Source organism: Antechinus flavipes, chromosome 1 (genome assembly GCF_016432865.1).
Source record: "Antechinus flavipes isolate AdamAnt ecotype Samford, QLD, Australia chromosome 1, AdamAnt_v2, whole genome shotgun sequence".
Taxonomy (NCBI): Eukaryota; Metazoa; Chordata; class Mammalia; order Dasyuromorphia; family Dasyuridae; genus Antechinus; species Antechinus flavipes.
This window is the reverse complement of record NC_067398.1, coordinates 84,626,884-84,641,263: the sequence shown is the minus strand read 5'-3', so window position 1 is coordinate 84,641,263 and position 14,380 is coordinate 84,626,884. Positions and strand designations below refer to the sequence as shown.

The 14,380-nt window shown below is 42.4% G+C and overlaps 1 protein-coding gene across 1 annotated transcript in view; it reads left to right on the top strand.

Annotated features, from left to right (window-relative positions):
* The first annotated feature begins 9,093 nt into the window (after positions 1-9,093).
* The window catches only part of RNF123 (ring finger protein 123), a 112,355-nt gene continuing 107,068 nt past the window's right edge, over positions 9,094-14,380 (top strand). The window contains exon 1 of the mRNA XM_051986466.1: positions 9,094-9,203. The gene's annotated coding sequence lies outside the window, so the exon portion shown is untranslated. The remainder of the gene's footprint in view (positions 9,204-14,380) is intronic.

Sequence of the window (14,380 nt, the reverse complement as noted above, 5' to 3'; positions counted from 1 at the left end):
AGAGGAATTTATTTATCCTGACCAGGGAGCCAGGAGGGAGCTTCCAAGGGGAAGCAGGGCTGTAAGGTTGTTAGTTACCTGAAGGGTATGTAGGATGGGATGGAGGGGTAGAGGGGAGGAAATGCTGGCAGCAGGGGAGATGGGGGGAAGGGAAGGGGGAAAGAATTGGAAGTGGGGAGAATGTATGTTAGCCCTCAGGCATGCTGACTGGGGCATTCCCACCACCAAGGATAAAGCTTCCTTTTCAGGAGATGCTCCTGCTGTAAATGACATCTCTAGCAGATGGCAATATCAGCTTTACTAAGAAATGGGATCATGGGATTATAGTGAAGTTTTTCTGTGAGGCAATACTGGAAGGCTTGCCTATCAGTTCCTGCTAGTGTGGAAATGGGAACAGAGAATGATTACTAACTGATTTTTTTCCTCTTTATTATTTACATTGCTTATTCAGTCTTTTCAGGCTTGTCCAGTCTTCAGGACCCCATTTGGGGTTTTCTTGACAAAAATATTGGAGTAATTTGCCATTTCCTTCTCTAGCTCATTTTACAGGTGAAAAAACTGAGAAAACCTGGAGTAAGTGACTTGTCCAGTGTCATACAGATAATAAGTGTCTGAAATTGGATTTGAATTCAGGCCTTCCTGACTCCAAGCTGAGACATTCTAATCTCTGTGTCTCCTAGCTGCCCTAGAACTTACTATCTATTGAGACAGTCCTTTCCAGGACAATTAAAAATTTTTTTCTGATTATTCATGTACATTCATTAACAACAACAACAACACATTTCTTTATGAATCAATCCAGGACAATTTTGTTAGGATTCTTTTCCTTAATGCCAGAGAAACTGAGGCAAGATGGAGATTAGAGAATTTTTAATATTTTATTTGAGAGGGAGAGATTGTGCTGGGGACATGTTGCCCCCAGGGCTGATGTCTCAAAGTATCCAATAGGGAATGTGAGTTTACTATGAAATATATATACACATGGCTCTAAAGCTATCAGGGTAGAATCCAAGGCGGGGAGGGGGTTATGGGGGGTGTGTGGGTGGAGTCCAAACTCTGATGATCTCCAAGAAGGGATCATCAATCCAGTTCTGACAGTTTGGAGGGTAAGACCATAAATTCTTACTAATTGGGAAGACTTAGGAGGTATCCAACTAGAGTCAGAAAGTCTGGGACTTAGAGATATCAATTAGGTATCTGAGATAGGACATCTGGAGCTTTCTCTTTTGGAATGCCAGATCTCCCCAGCCCTAATTATCTTAGTTCTAATGAGCAGAAAAGGGGGCTTGCAACCAGGGGGATTGAGGCAGAACAATTCAAGGAACTGAGGCAGAACAATTTAGGGAAATTGAGGCAGAACACTTAGAGGAGACTGTGGCACAACATTCCTTATGCTGATCCATCTGTCTTCCCACTACTTCTACTCCATTCCTCCTCTTTTAAGAGCACAACAAATGAGAGACAGCATGGAGGAGAGAAAGTTTTTTGGAGACAGAAATTTTGGTTACAAATCCTAGTTCTGCTACTTACTATGTGGTTAAACTTTTCTGGGCCTGTTCCCTTATCTGTTAAATATGAGATTTGGGCTAAATTCTCTATTGATCCTTGCAGATTTAAGTCAATGATGTTGATGAGGTCTAGATATAGGGTACCTAAATGAAATTAGGGTTTAGTTGAGCTCTAGTGGCAGGTTTGGGGTACAGGGAGTCAAATGGAGTTCCCCAGCAACCCCCCTGGGTTTGGCACAAGGATACAGTGGTAAATGAAGTCTAGTAGCGGTGCAAGTCCCTACTAAAAGCATTTATTGGAAAAGCTAGATTAATAAAAGATGTTTATTATGGGGTTTGGAAGCAAGGTTAAAGCATAGTTAAGGAAATAGGCAAAGGTAGAGATAAGAAGGGCACTGGACAGAGGATCCAGTGGACAGAAAGTCCTGACATGCCAGGTGTAAGGCTGGGGATGGGGGCTGAGACAGGTCCGAATCTTCTATTGGAATTCAAAGGGACCAGGATTTGTGAATCAACAGGTCCTGAATTGATAATGCATCAACTAGGAGGGGTTGGGCGCCAGAAAGAAAGGAGTAAGTCAATTCTTTAAAGGACCACACCTGCATCAATGTCAATTCATCTTTCTCTTAAAAGCCCTACAACTATATGTCTTACCCCAACCTCCTCAAAGTACACATCCCCACTTTCTGCAACTCTTCCCTTCTGCTACCTCTGGGAGATAAATGTTCCCTGAGAAAGCCCCTTAAAACTGGAAGTCTGGAGTTCTAAATCCCAGTAGGTTAGGCAAGTTGCTAAACATTTCTGGATTTAATTTCTTCCCTCTTCTTCAGGAAATTGCAATTGAGCAAATCTTCTTGCTTTATAGGAAAAATGGGAATATAAAAGAAAACAGAATTAAGAACCTGAAGGATCTGGAAGGCAGTTTTTCCAATTTCTCTGTATAGATCTTAATTCCATTTACCCTTCTCCATTAGTACATGAGCTTTTTGAGGGCAGGGATGCTTTTTTTTTTTAGGCAGTTGAGGTTAAGTGACTTGCCCAGGATCACACAGCTGGGAAGTGGTAAATATCTGAGAGGGATCCTATTTTTGCCCTTTTTTATACCTGCAGCATTTAGCAAAGTGCCTGACATTTTATAAATCCTTGTTGATTTGCTTTGTCTTGCCTACTGAGTATCCTTCCTGTCTTAGTTGGATCAGCCTTGTCATCACCCCATGTCAGAGCTTTTATCAGCTACTAGATAGAGGATAGAGTTATTCCCAAGGACCCTCTTCGTTCATACCCACCCTACATGCACAGACTCTCAACAGATCTTAGCTCAACAAGGAGTGAATGACTGTCTCCTCCCTGCCCTCATGCTAATTCTCTTCAATGTTGTTCAATTTAATGAATATTTATTAAGTTCTTATCATAGGCAGGGGTCTAAGTGGGATATAAGGACAGATAAAATACAGACCCTGCTATAAAGGAACTTACAATCCCATGAAGGAGAATAAACATTAGACTATAAATAATTTTAGCGTGGGGGTGATTGAGGTGAACAAAAGAGATTTTTAGGCAAAATTTGATATGAAATGAGTCAACAAAGACACATTTGGGGTTTATGGGAAATGATGAGGGAAGCAGGAAATGAAAGAAGTAAATTAATATAATGGGAAGTTCCTTGAATTTGGAGTCACAAGGCTACTTTGTTTTTTTGGATTTGTGTGTCCTTGGACCAGTCACCCCTCCCTACCTTCCTCTAGACTGGTTTCCTCATCTGTAAGTTGAAAATGTTGATCCTACAACCTAAAAGTCTATGATTGTTCTGTATTACAGAGTGATTCTTGATTCTGACATTCTATGCTTCTGTAAATGAATTTGCTGATTCAGATCTGATTTCTGGCCCTCAGTGCTTTAAGAGTCACAGAATAAGACTTTAGTGTTACTTGTGGTGCTCCCTTCACAAATAAATCCTTGGAAAGTTGCCTCTGGTTAAAGACATAGGAAGGATGAGCAACCACACAAAATCACACTTCATAAGCTCCCATTGATGTGCTTACTTTTACTAGTTAACCAGAGAGTGAATTAGTCTAAAGCAAAAGACATTTAATCAAACAGCCTAGTTTAAAAAAAATATGGAAAATGATCTTTTATTCCCCCCTAGAGGTAAGGGAAGCCATGCACACAGAGAATGTAGCAGGGAGAAAAGGACACATATAGGAAAGCAAAGGACACCTGTGACTAAGGAGCACAAATAGAAGGCTCCCACTTTGGAGCATGTGTAGTCATGGCCCAAATGTGGCAACTTTATACCTCTAAAGTTACAGAGTTTTTAATATCAACTAACTAATCAATCATTCTACTATTATCAAATACTGTGGTAGGTGCTGAAGATAAAAGGATAAAGAATGAAATTCAACTCAATTTAATAAATATTAAGTGCTTACTTTGTGCCAGGTGCTGTGCAAAGCATTGGAAATACAATCGAGAAAAAGGACAGTCCTTGTTCTCAAAGTGCTTATAATTTAACGAAGAAAATAACAAATACACACATACATATATACAGCATAAACATAAAGTAAATAAATACAAAGTAGTTACATGTAAGGTATTTTGTGAAACTGATGAGAGGGAAACCAGACAGCTCTGTAAAGTTATGTAAAATCACCAACAAAAAGTTATACAGACTTAAAGGAACTTACATTCTCTGTAACCAGGAAGAACTTCCAGAGAATGACTCCTTTCATATACAAACCTAGATGGTCCCACATCCTCTGGAGCCAGGAAGAGGAATATCCAGAGAATATGCCCTTTCATATACAAACTTAAGTAGTCTTGCCTATTCTGTTCTATTATTCTATCTCTGTATAAAGTAGGCCTTCAGAAAATATTTCTTTGCAAAAATCACTTCTCTCTTGAGAATGATAATTGCCTGCTCAAGCATTATCTTGGTGTCTTTCAAACAATAAAAGCCTTTTTTATCACAACCTTTTGAATAAGTGAATTTCCTTCACTTAGAGCCTGCCCATACGTTGGTGCCTTGGAGAACCAGGATCACACACCCATCCTGTGGTGTTTTCTTCTTTTGTATAATATATGATAGGTCTCTCTGGAAGCAGGTTTCTTGGGGAGGTTTTCTGGAGGCAGCCTTAGTTTCAGTTCAAAGTAATAATCACTCCAAATGCTGATAAAATCCAAACGTTTATTTTCTCCTTCCAAATCTTATCTCTTTCCTTGGGCCTGGTTAGCTTTCTTAGAGGCCTCTCTCCTTCCTTGGTTCCAAGAGCTCTTGCAGCTTGTCTTTTAGCTCTTTCAGCTTCTGCCTCTAGCTCAACTCCGATTTGTGGCTTCTCAATCTCCAACTGATGCTCTCCTCTCTGTCGACAATCTTCTGAACTGACTGACTTCACTAACTCAGCTCCTTTTTATGCTCTTTTAGAGGTGTGAACTCAAAGGTTGACTTCTCCTCTGAGAATGGAATTATGGGAGGTGTGAATTCACAAAGTTACAAAGTTAACTGTGTATCTCCCTTACTTGTGAACTCCAATGTGTGAGCCAATGTGTGAATTCTCAAAGGTGTAAACTCAAGCATTGTTTCTACCAATACTAGTCACTTAACACTTTGTAAGTATTTGCTCTAATGTGTGAACCAATAAGCATTGTATCAATTCCACTGAGTTAACACTAGGATTCTAACACATCCCTGCCACACGACCCTACCCTCATCAGATCTGGCCATTAAGAGGTCATTGGTAATTTTGGAGAGCAGTTTTAATTGGGTGATGAAGTTGGAAACCAGTCTATAAAGGCTTGAAGAGTGACAAAGAATGGTCATTGTGAATGGAGATAATTGTTTTCAAAAGTTTGGTTGAAAAGAGAAGAAAGAAATGGTAGCTTGAGGGGATGACAAGGACTAATGTTTTTGAAGCATTGGGGCAAATATGCATATTTGAAAGAAACAGGGAAGAAACCAGTAGATAAAAATTGAAGCTGCAAGAGAACAGGGAATGATTGAGGATGAAATATGCTGGAGATGACCAGAGGACATGGGATTAAGGGAATATACAAATGAGTTGGCCTTGGCAAGAAGAGCCATCTCTTTAATGGAGACAGGGAAAGAAAAGAGAATAGGAAAGGATGGTAAGGGGGATGATATATTGGAGATAGTTCTGTACATGAAAACAGGAAGACCTGAACTGGAGTCCTGATTCAACCACTTACTAGTTGTGAGACTCTAGGCAAGTCACCATCTTTCTGTATCTCACTTTACTCATGTTTTTTGTTTTGTTTTATTTTTGAGACAATTAAAAATCACACCTACCTCACAGGATTGTTGTGAGGATTAAATACAATCCGCATCTTCCAAACTTTAAAGCACTTTAAACTTTTAAATGCTAGCTATTATTATTGAGAGGAAGAGAACAGGGAAGGAGTTCATATCTAGTAGACTTAAGTTTTCTCAGTAAAGAGCCAGTATCTTCCCCTGGCATGATTGCATGGATGATAAGATGTAGCAGATTTGAGTAGGGAAGGGAAAGTTTCTAATAGCTTTTGTGGCAAGTGAGAGAGGAAATAAATGAAGGCAGAACAAAGATCTGCCTTGCTTCGGTGAGGGCTCAGTTTAAGTAACATGAGTTATAATGTATCCAGTTTGCGGGACACCTTGCCGCTACATTATTATTTTGTGAATAGAAGAGTAAGGGAATGGTTTAAGTAATAAAAGGCTGAGATGTAGAAAGAATCGAGCAGCCACTAGGACCAAGGGCTTAAAAAGCAGTCCATCCTATTGTCTGGGTATCTAATCTTGGCTAACCTCTTCAGGATCGCTTTTCAGTTAGCATCTGCTCAGATAGACAGGATGCTTCTTAACAAGAGCTATGGGACTCTGCGTTTTATGAGTTACCATCCAGGCAACCAGCAAAAGCTAGTAGAATACCCTGTGCTAATATATTCTTTTGTCCTTTTTTCTCCTGGTGCTGACTAAAGAACCCGAATTCCTGAAAACTATCTGAAATGGGGTTAGAAAGTCACTTTAGCAGCTGAAGGGAGGATGGATTCGTGTGGGGAGAGACTTGAGGCAGGTGGACGCATCTTCGGGCTATTGTAATACTCCAGGTGGGAGATGACATGGGCAAAGTGGCGGTGGCGGAGAGTTGTGAGCATACAAGACCAAGGACTGGAAGGGCTGGCGATTAATACGTTAGACGGGATCGGGAAAGGTTTAGGGGAAAGGTAATGACTTATTTTGGACACGTTTGAGTTTCACACGTCAGATCCAATTCTAGATTGGGGGTCTGCAGGGAGGCTGGGGCAGGATGGGTATTCCTGAGAATCATTGGCCTAGAGAAGGTAATTAAATAAGTGGAGCTGCTGAGATCATCAAGCGGAGTAGAGTAGGGGGAAAAGGGGCACAGGACAGAATCCTGAGGTCCGACGGGTAAGGGGCATGCTTTGGAGAAGGAGCAGTCAGGTAGGAGAATCATCCTCCCTTCCCCCCCCCAACCCCACTCTATTAATTTTCTCTAATTTATTTATTCCATATTATTCCATACCCATCTTGGCATACAGTGGTTTGCCTGTAGACCAAGCTCCTTGAGAGCAGGTACTGTCTTTTGTATTCCTAGAGCTTGGCACAGTGCACCCGACACATACCGTGTTTCCTGATAATAAGACCTATTCCAAAAATAAGCCCTCTCCTTACTATGTAAGATTCCTCTAAAATAAGCCCTCCCCCGAAAATAAGCCCTATTGAGATTGCTACTGTAGTGAAGGTGATCCCCTGCGCTACATGCTACATTACGGTACCCTCTGTATGCACCCCCCGCCCTGGGGCAGTGAGCGCCTCATCCTGTTCTTCCCTAGTGATTTGCTTGCTGGTGCCATTGAGAGCAGTGCTGGGGAGGAGAGCTGAGGCAGGACAACATAAAACCCCGGTATGTAAGCGGGAGTGAGGGGGCATGATGGAGGATAAAGGGGGCATGATGGAGGATAAAAGAAGAACTCAGGGGGCATGATGGTGGATAGAAGAAGAACTCAGGGGGCATGATGGAGGATAAAAGGGGCATGATGGAGGATAGAAGAAGAACTCAGGGGGCATGATGGAGGATAAAAGAAGAACTCAGGGGGCATGATGGAGGATAAAAGGGGCATGATGGAGGATAGAAGAAGAACTCAGGGGGCATGATGGAGGATAAAAGAAGAACTCAGGGGGCATGATGGAGGATAAAAGGGGCATGATGGAGGATAGAAGAAGAACTCAGGGGGCATCATGGAGGATAGAAGGAGCACTCAGGGAGCATGATGGAGTTAAAACATTATTGAGGGGCATGATGGAGTGAAAAGAAGGACTGATGGTCATAATTTTATTATTCTGTCTGCACGGGTCACCTGTGTGTTGGCAATTCGTTTGGATGGAAAGAAAGCCACGCCTCTAATCATCAGTAAGGGCAAGAAAGATAAGAATGAACATCTCAGGCATTTACGTTCTTGAAACGGAAAAAGCCTAGTGTACACAAGCCGTTATAAGAAAGTGGGCTGATTTAATGCTGCCACTTGTTATGCGAGATAACCAAAGAGGTCTGATAATCTGGGATTCAGCCAGCACTCACTGCGCTAAAGAAACGAAGAACTTCCTTGCAGAGAGAAGAATAGATCAAGTAATGATTCCTGCAGGAATGACTGCCTATCTCCAGACCCTTGATATTGCAATAAACAAGCCATTCAAGGACCATTTGCGAATGGAAGTCAGTGACTACATTGAAAGTAGAATGGAAAGAAATCAGCGTGGAAACTTTGTGAAGCCCTGTCTGCAAGAAGTCCTGACTTGGGTGAAGAAGTCGGGATAAAATTACTGACAGCTGTGTCGCCAAGGCACTGTGAGCAGGTTACCTGGACAAGACGTGTTCATTTAGAGAGAGCTATATTGCTGGACATGACAGATTGGGTCCACTTCTTCTGAAGGAAATAGAGGCGCAAGACATCCAGGACGGAATTCAGGGTATGGACACTTATGACGATGTTGTTGAAGAAGATGACATGATCATTATTGAATAAAGGTACTTTTTTTTGTTCACATTTACCTGTTTATTAAAATTGCTGTCAATGTTCATTAAAATAAGCCCTCCCCTGAAAATAAGCCCTCTGGTGTTTTTCTGTCCAAAAAAATAAGAAGACAGTGTCTTATTATCGGGGAAACACGGTAATAGGCGTTTAATAATTATTTCTTGACTGACTGCTAAACCTCAAAGGAACTTGCTTCTTAGCTCAGCCCTCCAGAAATAGTGTGGGACCGGGCTCAGCCTCCCTCCCAGGAAAGCCAAAGGGCCGGCACATCTCCAGTGGAGAGAGGAGATAGGCAGGATGGCGGGGAGAAGGCGGGGCTTAGGGATAAGAGGGCGGGGGAAGGAGAAGAGGCGAAATAGAGAGTTGGGCTTCCGACCAAAGGAGAGCAAGGAAGGGCGTGGCTTCTGCCGGGACTCGGAGACAGGAAGTAGAGACTGGATGGGGGCGTGGCTTACGGAGCGAAGGGCGGGGGAAGAGGTTGGGGAGGGCCGGGACTAGGAGGGCGTGGCGGGAGGTAGAAGAGAGATGGAAGGCGTGGCTCCGGGAGCGCGCGGCTCAACGCTTGCTTCGCTTGTGGCTGCGGTTTGGCCTGAGCCGGGAGCCGTAGCCGTAGCGGCCGGGCGGATGTTATGCGAGGCGCCGAAGCGAAGGGTGAGTGTGGCGGCCGGGACGGGCGCGGGGACCCGGGGAGGCCCCGGAGTCGGGGAGGCGGGGTCGGCGGGTTCCCGAGGCCGGCCAGGCTGCCGTAGTCCGTCGGCTGGGGGACGAGTGGGTGGCGTCGACCCTTCCCTCGCCTTTCCTCAGGATGTCCTCTCACCGTGTCTCTCTCCTCTCTTCGCTCTTAACCCCTGGGAGGGGGGGCGGCTCTCTTCTCCCCTCTCCTCCCCGCTCTCAGTGTCCCCTCAGCGGGACTTCCCTGCCCCCTGGGTCTCCTGCCCTGTGACCTCCCCCTTCACCTGTTCTATGTCTCCTCGCGGTGACCTCTCACCCGAGTTCTCCCAACTACAGTCTTTCCCTTGTCACCCTACCCTCTTCTCTGATAACCTCCGCATCGCTGCCCATCCCCATAACTTGCCTTCCCCCCTTGTTAGTGGGCACCTCCGGCTTTGAGGGTCCCCGTGACCTCTGGTGTGACCCTAGTCCTCCCCAGCACCTTCTCAGCTGTCAGCGTGCTCCCTCCCTGGGAGGTACCCCCTTGTGTCACTCCCCAGCCCTCATCTTGTGCCCCCCTTCTTTCCTCAGCCTCTCCGTCATCTCCCTCCCTTCGTGTCCCCCGAAACTCCCTGCGGGTCACTGGGACCCTTCTCTCGCGGGGACCTCTTACTTAGTCCAAACGGGTGCCTATTATTTTTCACAGTGACCCTCCCAACCTTCATTACCTCCCCCAAAGCCCCCCAAGACCCCGCAGCCCTCCCATCCCCTCATCCCCCTTCACTCTCCTCAGCCGCACTCCTTTGGTGACAGGATGATGGCCACCCTGCGCCCTTACCATCCCTCTTCCACTCACCTCAGTGTGACCACTCTGGCCCTTACAAGTGACCTCTGCTCAGAACTATTCTTTTCCCTGTGGTGCCCCCAGAGCCATTTCTGCATCTGTCCAGACCCTCACTGGGACAGTGTTGTTTCTGCTCTCTTGCCGACTCATTTGTGTCCCCTCACCCTCATGGCATTGTGATCTCTCCCAAGGATTCTTTCTGTTTTTCAGTAGTTTCAGTCATGTCTGACACTGTAATCCCATATGAAGTTTTCTTGGCAAAGATACTGGACTGGTTTGCTATTTTCTTCTCCAGCTCATTTTACAGATGAGGAAACTGAGGCAAACAAGGGTGAAATGACTTACCCAGGTCAGCCAGTTAGTATGTGTTTGAAGTCACATTTGAACTCATGTCTTCCTGGCACTGTACTCACTATGTTACTTGGCTGTCCAGACTATTGAAATCTCTTGCAATTTCTTCTTCCTTCACTTTCCCAAGTGATCTTTCATTGCCTATATCAGTGGTGTCAAACAAACAGAAACTGGGGTCAGATCCATATATAAAGATTCTTGTAGGCTTCATATTGACTTAGTTTTAAAATATGGTTATTCATTGTATTTTTATTTATCCTGTTAAATATTACACAATTACATTTTTATCTGAGTCCACTGACAGTCAGGAGTCTTACCTAAGATTTTGATACCTTTGGCTTACACTGTAACTATATTCCCCAAACTTTTCTACAGTCTTTCTTGGGACTGTGCTTCTTTCCTTTAGACCTTGAGTCCTTACTCCTCTATTCCTTCTTGATTCTTTTTCTGTTCTTTCCTTGAAAGCCACTTCCAAACATTCGCTGTTCCATTTCTCATGGCCCAGTCCTGAACTTTGTTCCAACAAGTTCAGTCTTTTGAAGACAACTCTTAACCCTAGTTTCAGGACAGTGAGTTTCCAATGTGCCCTGGGCTTCCTAACTTATTTGGTTAATAAGCATGGACAATGAGAGATTCAAATAAAACTTAGTTAAACAGTTAAGTTCTGCCAGTGCTAAGTATTTCCCTCCTGTCTGACTCATCTTCTCCTCTGATCCAAACAGCACCTTCTGGGTAATAAAGATTGGTAATAAGAACTCCATGAGTTTTGAAAAGGGCCCTGAGCCAAAGGCTATCTCTAAAGGAATTAGTAGAGATACCTTGCAATGACTTTCTAAGTCCTGCTGTGTTGTGGTGGCATAAACACTCAAGTGCTTTTTAGGCCATGTCACCAATAATTCTCCAGCCAAACACATGGCTGGACATAGACCTTTTAGGGTCGAGTTCACCTTTTGCCCCAAGCTGTCAGATGTAATGTTTAAGACACACCTGGTGCTGGAAAGAAGTAGGTGGGAAAAACTAAGGCCTGAACTTAACACTGTTCAAGACTTCATTAAGCTAAAACTGCCAACACAAATATTTTTTTCTTTCAGTTGTGCCTGGAACTTCCAGGATGGTGGTTGGATTGGTTGTAGGGAGGTTATAAAATTGACACAGTGAAACTCTGATATAAAATGAACAGGACCAAGACGAATATTTAGCAAATGTGTATATATATATATATAGAAGAGATTGTGAAGAGACAATATTTTATTGTTTCTATTTGGCTAAAATTAATTTATATTTTTTTCCCTTAATAGTATCTTATTTTTTCAAATAATACACAGATAGTTTTCACCATTCACTTTTTTTTTAAAATAACTTTTTATTGATAGAACCCATGCCAGGGTAATTTTTTACAGCATTATCCCTTGAACTCATTTCTGTTCCGATTTTTCCCCTCCCTCCCTTCACCCCCTCCCCGAGATGGCAAGCAGTCCTTTTACATGTTGAATAGGTTACAGTATATCCTAGATACAATATGTGTGTGCAGAACCGAACAGTTCTCTTGTTGCACAGGGAGAATTGGATTCAGAAGGTATAAATAACCCGGGAAGAAAAACAAAAATGCAATCAGTTTATATTCATTTCCCAGTATTCTTTCTTTGGGTGTAGCTGCTTCTGTCTATCCTTGATCAATTGAAACTGAATTAGCTCTCTTTATCGAAGAGATGCACTTCCATCAGAATACATCCTCAAACAGTACTCGTTGTTGAGGTATATAATGATCTCCTGGTTCTGCTCATTTCACTTATCATCAGTTCATGTAAGTCTCTCCAGTCCTCTCTGTATTCATCTTGCTGGTCATTCCTTACAGAACAATAATATTCCATAACGTTCATATGCCACAGTTTACTCAACCATTCTCCAATTGATGGGCACCCATTCATTTTCCAGCTTCTAGCCACTACAAACAGGGCTGCCACAAACATTTTGGCAAATACAGGTCCCTTTCCCTTCTTTAGTATCTCTTTGGGGTAAAAGCCCAGTAGAAACACTGCTGGATCAAAGGATATGCACAGTTTGATAACTTTTTGAGCATAGTTCCAAATTGCTCTCCAGAATGGCTGGATGTGTTCCACTATTCACTTTTGCAAAATTTGATGTTCCAAAATTTTCTCTCTCTCTCCTCTGCTCCAAGATGGCAAGTAGTCTGATATAGGTAAACCATATACAATTCTTCTAAACCTATTTCCACATTTGTTATGCTAAGCAAGAAAAATCATATCAAAAGGGAAACATAAAACATGAGAAAGAAAAAAAAAACAAGCAAACAACAATAACGGAAAGATGAAAAACTATGCTTTTATCACATTCAGTCTCCATGGTCCTCTTTCTCGATGAAGATGGTACTTTTTGTCACAAGTCTTTTGGAATGGAATGGATATACATAAAAAACAAACCAAAAAAAAAGTTTCTAGATGGTCTTTTAAGTTTAAAGTTTTATATGGTTCAATTTTTTTCATTGATGATTAGATATTAATTTTTGGTGGTTATTAAATTTATAATAATTACTTGAAAAATTGTGTGAAATCCACTGGGTTCTGAAACCTGCCAAAGCACTCCCCTCCTGCAAGGACTGGGAGATTTCTCATTATTATATCTGAAAAGGGAATTGGCGACATTAATGCTATAGCTGAAGATCTTTTGGAGAAGATCCAGAGAAAAGCTGCCTTGGAAGACTGGCTAAAGAGATTAGAGCTTATAGGAGAGAAACTTCAGAATCAACTCTACTGTCTTTAAATATTTGAAGTGCACATGGAGGACACAAGCTTAGAGAGTATGCTAGGGTAACCACTTAAGTTAAAATATTAATACACAAGTTAAAAAGACTTGGCTCCAAGTCTGGTATTCTATCCATTATGCCACTTAGCTTCCTCCTATGATACAAGTTAAATCATGAGAGATAGCATGGCTTTGTAGTCTGGGTTCACATTTTGCTTCTGACATATACTGGTTATAAAAGTATGAGCAAGTTAGTTAATTTTCAGCAGTTCAGCCAGCTCTCTAAGATTCAGAGTTACAGAAAAGATACTGGCTTGTATTGGGGAGACAGTTTTCTCCTCTGGGAGTCCACTTTCGCAATAAAATTGTGGATCTAGTCTTTTTCTAGATCATGATTTAGTGCATAGGTAAGATTGAACAGATTCAAAAAAGGGAGAGATTTTTCTTGGCTAAGGAATCAGGGAAAATGCCATGGAAGAGATAGCCCTGAACTGGGCCTTGAAAGAGATGTATGGGCAACCTCTTGGCTTAGAACCAGGCTTAAGGATGGCTTTGAATTGATGTGTAGGGTAGTAGTGAAAAATGGAAGAATAAATTAGGACCTGATTTGGGAGGATCTTGTATTGCCAGGTTAAGTTCCTTATATTAATTTGGTAGTCACTCCTTTTCCTTGCTGCCTCTAGCATTTGGGACTTCTCAATGGCTGTTCATTGGTAGCAGGCACTAATATGTTATTTTGAAACTTAAAGCAACCTGAGCACTGCTGCTAATGCCCGTACTTGTCAAGCAGATTAGAGTCAACGCATATTTATCAAATACTTACAGTGTACTTGGGGGAGATAGAAATTGAAAATAGTCTTGTATTCTATTTGAGGAGACAAGATAAGTTAGGAGAAACAATTTGGTATTTAAATAGATTTTAATGTGCTGGGAAGTTCCTATTTCTGGTCAAGCTTATCTGAAATAAATTGAGCTGATCTCAGTATTCTCCTTGTCTAGATGATATCTTGTTCTTACCTGTTTTTTCCTACTAGAAAGTAGGGAAGAAACAAGTCTTAAGTTCTTAGGATCCTCAACACCCCTGGCCCACCGGCACTTATGTTTTCCTTTGCTTCTCTAAAAAGCTCCTATACCCAGATGAGTGCATCAATAAGAAATTTTCAGGTGATGTGGAGCAGAAAATGAGTTCTTGATAATTTCTTCTGAGCTCAGGACATTT